Source organism: Crotalus tigris, unplaced genomic scaffold (genome assembly GCF_016545835.1).
Source record: "Crotalus tigris isolate CLP2741 ecotype Arizona unplaced genomic scaffold, ASM1654583v1 scf7180000019813.360662, whole genome shotgun sequence".
Classification (NCBI taxonomy): domain Eukaryota; kingdom Metazoa; phylum Chordata; class Lepidosauria; order Squamata; family Viperidae; genus Crotalus; species Crotalus tigris.
In genome coordinates this window covers 288041-291207 of record NW_024097723.1, presented here as the reverse complement: position 1 = coordinate 291207, position 3167 = coordinate 288041, and the positions used below count along the sequence as shown (strand labels likewise).

General features: G+C 36.5%; 1 pseudogene; it reads left to right on the top strand.

Moving 5' to 3' along the window:
• The first annotated feature begins 1217 nt into the window (after window positions 1-1217).
• LOC120317740 lies at window positions 1218-1912 on the top strand (annotated as a pseudogene).
• The last annotated feature ends 1255 nt before the right edge of the window (window positions 1913-3167 follow it).

Here is a 3167-nt window from a genome sequence, read left to right as displayed (position 1 = left end):
CACACACACACTCTGGACTGACCTCTTAGATGTTTCTGAATTTAATCTTTTCTTCATATGTTATTTGATACAATTTGTTATTATTTACTGGTACTTTTTTATACTAGTTTTCTTTCTTTTTAGTGACCGTGTCTGTGTATTATTTGAATGTTAACTACCTTAAAACTTTACAAAACATTGAAATACAGTAGTCTTTTTTTGACTGTATTGGCTGGGAACTTTAGGACCTGTAGTTCCATACAAATGAAAAATCATCATGTGTGTTTCCATGCAATAATATATTAAATTAATACAGTAAGTAGTTTTAGAGTTCCCGTTTCTTCCCCTCCCAGCTACATCTTCCATTCTTTTGATATATCTACCACCTTATAGTTCATACTCTGATTAACCCTGGATGTGTTTATTTCAATTGTACAAAATATCTATGTTCTGGTTGTACTGCAGTTGCTTTGTCATCCAATGGACAAATAAAAAGGAACTGATCATCAATTGCCTACATTTGTTCACTTTATCAGATGGCACTTACCAATGGCCTAATCCACAGAGCAACTCTATTTTTTCAAACTGCAGAAATAAGCGCTTACAATTAAATCTTAAAGTGAAACTTCACAGGATTCTGTTCTTCCCCATTTTCACATAAGTACAAACCTACTTCTTTCCCATAATAGAAACACAACAATTTCTATGTCTTAATGAATATTCAATATTCAACATGAGAAGTTTGCTAGATCTCCCTTTTCTACCTGAAAAAAAAAAGCAATTTAGTTGGGCTAAAAGGTGTTTCAGAGCATGTGGAGAATAAGCATAGCATCTGTCTGCCACACCTTAAAATTTTATTCATGTTAAAATTTTACATAACAAGATTGTACACTAATCACTATGGTCCAATGAAAAACACCTAGATATTTTATATAAAATTTTTCTTCATTTATTTTAGCCTGATGGTAATCATCTGTAGTGACTTTAATCAAAGTTTGGATTTTTTTTTTACTTGATTACAGTACAGTTTCAGGTAAATGAAGTTCTATTTTTCAATTGCTAAATCCTTATTTATTTAATGGAATTTGGTTTGTTAGATACATCGTGATTTCTGAATGACATCTCAGTGTGAATATATAATTATTCAAATTTGATAAATCAGCCATTTTCCCATTGATTTAAAGGCATCAATGAAAATAAAATATGTTTTGGTGGATGTGAGGGGGTGGAGTCTTTTTCCCTGTGGCCACCGAGGAGCTGCCATGATGGAGCCGAAGGTATTGGTGATTGATGGACATGACCATTTGCTGGATCGCCTTGCAGCCATTGTGGCTAAGCAAATGTTGCTGGGGCGCAAAGTTGTAGTTGTACGATATGAAGGGATTAACATATCTGGCAACTTCTACCGCAACAAATTGAAATACCTTGCTTTCCTCCGCAAGTGGATGAACACCAACCCATCCCGTGGCCCGTATCACTTCTGTGCTCCCAGTCGAATTTTCTGGAGAACAGTTTGAGAACAGTCCCTCACAAAACCAAACATGGTCAGTCACCTTAGAGAGGCTAAAGGTTTTTGATGGCATTCCTTCACCTTATGATAAGCGCAAGAGAATGGTTATCCCTGCTGCTCTGAAAGTGATCCATCTCAAACCCACATGCAAGTTTGCTTATTTAGGCCACCTTGCCCATGAGGTTGGGTGGAAGTACCAGGCCATCACAGCCACTCTGGAAGAGAAGCGCAAAGAGAAGGCCAAGGTTCATTACACAAAGAAGAAACAGCTTATGAAACTCTGAAAGCAAGCCGAGAAAAATGTGGAGAGCAAGATTGCTCAATACACAGATGTCCTGAAGCATTATGGTATCTTGATTTAAATGAAGGTCGAGGGTTCAGTTCACAATAAAGAATACAATTTTAAAAAAAGAAAAAGAAAAAGGAAGTAAAATATGTTTTAACATTAAAAAGTCTCCGAAAGATCGCTCAGGATCAAACAATGTATTTAGCTGCATTATTGCAACTTCAAGAAGTAATGGATATTATTACATTAATGAATTTGGGTAAGAAAGCTGGTATAAATGTCTTTCCCGCTGATTGGAACAAGTTTTTATTGATATTCTCAGTCTTGTGCTTTTTTATCTTTTATTGATATTTTTACAACTGATTTTGAAAACTGATGAAGATATTCAAAATCTTTTTAATATGTGCTCAAATTTTGACTGTGATATTGGTTCAAAGTCTTTAAACCTCATTCCCTTAAATAGTTAATTCTGAACATCCTGGTTTTACAAAAAGAAGTCAACTCTTGGACAATATTAGAATATTAGTGGATATAAGTATTATTTAGTCATATAATTGATTCAAAGTTTAATATGGAGAAAGTCCACATTAATATGGTTGTGCTATGTAAGCCTCAGACTGCAAGCAGAAAGTAAGGCAATTACAAACCTTAAAACTTTAATTAGCATGTTATAAATCTTCCATCATAGCCAAGACAGAGCTAAGAGCTGGTAATTTAAACAAGGTCTTGGAGAGTTGAAGGAAAGATTGCTTGCCTCATAAATTATACCAGAGGAACAAGCTGCTAGTTTGAAGAATTCAGAGGCAGGAATGTCAAGAGCAATCAAGACAGTCTATAAGTGCAACACCAGAGAATTCCACAGAAGGGCTACAAGCAGGGGAAACCTGGAAGCTGGAATGTTATTTCCAACAAAAGAGGGATCTGGAGGATGTTGTTATACAGCCAAAATGCATCCGATGTCTAAACTTTCCACCCTCTGCTGCTGCTGGCCCCCTCCCTCTTCAGCATTCTCCCAAGGACAAGCGATGACTTCTTACTATTGGAATTAGTCACCAATTGCACTAAGTCAATCACGTCACTTGAAGGAGGTCATTGACAGTCTGTTGGATCTTGAACTTCAGATGGAGTCTGCTTGTTCCTCCTCTTCAGCATTGGAGTCAGAAGATTCTCTAACAACAGTACAGGATTGTTTTTGGATCACAGCTGGTCCTCGATTATACAACCACATTGGCACTGGAACTTCTGTTACTAAGTGATGTGGACATTAAGTGAGCTGTGCCTAATTTTACAAAAAAAAATTGGTCATTATCGTTAAGTAAACCACTGTGTTTGTCTGGCGTCCCCCATTGACTTTGCTTGTCAGAAGCCCCCTGGGAAGGTTTCAAATGACCA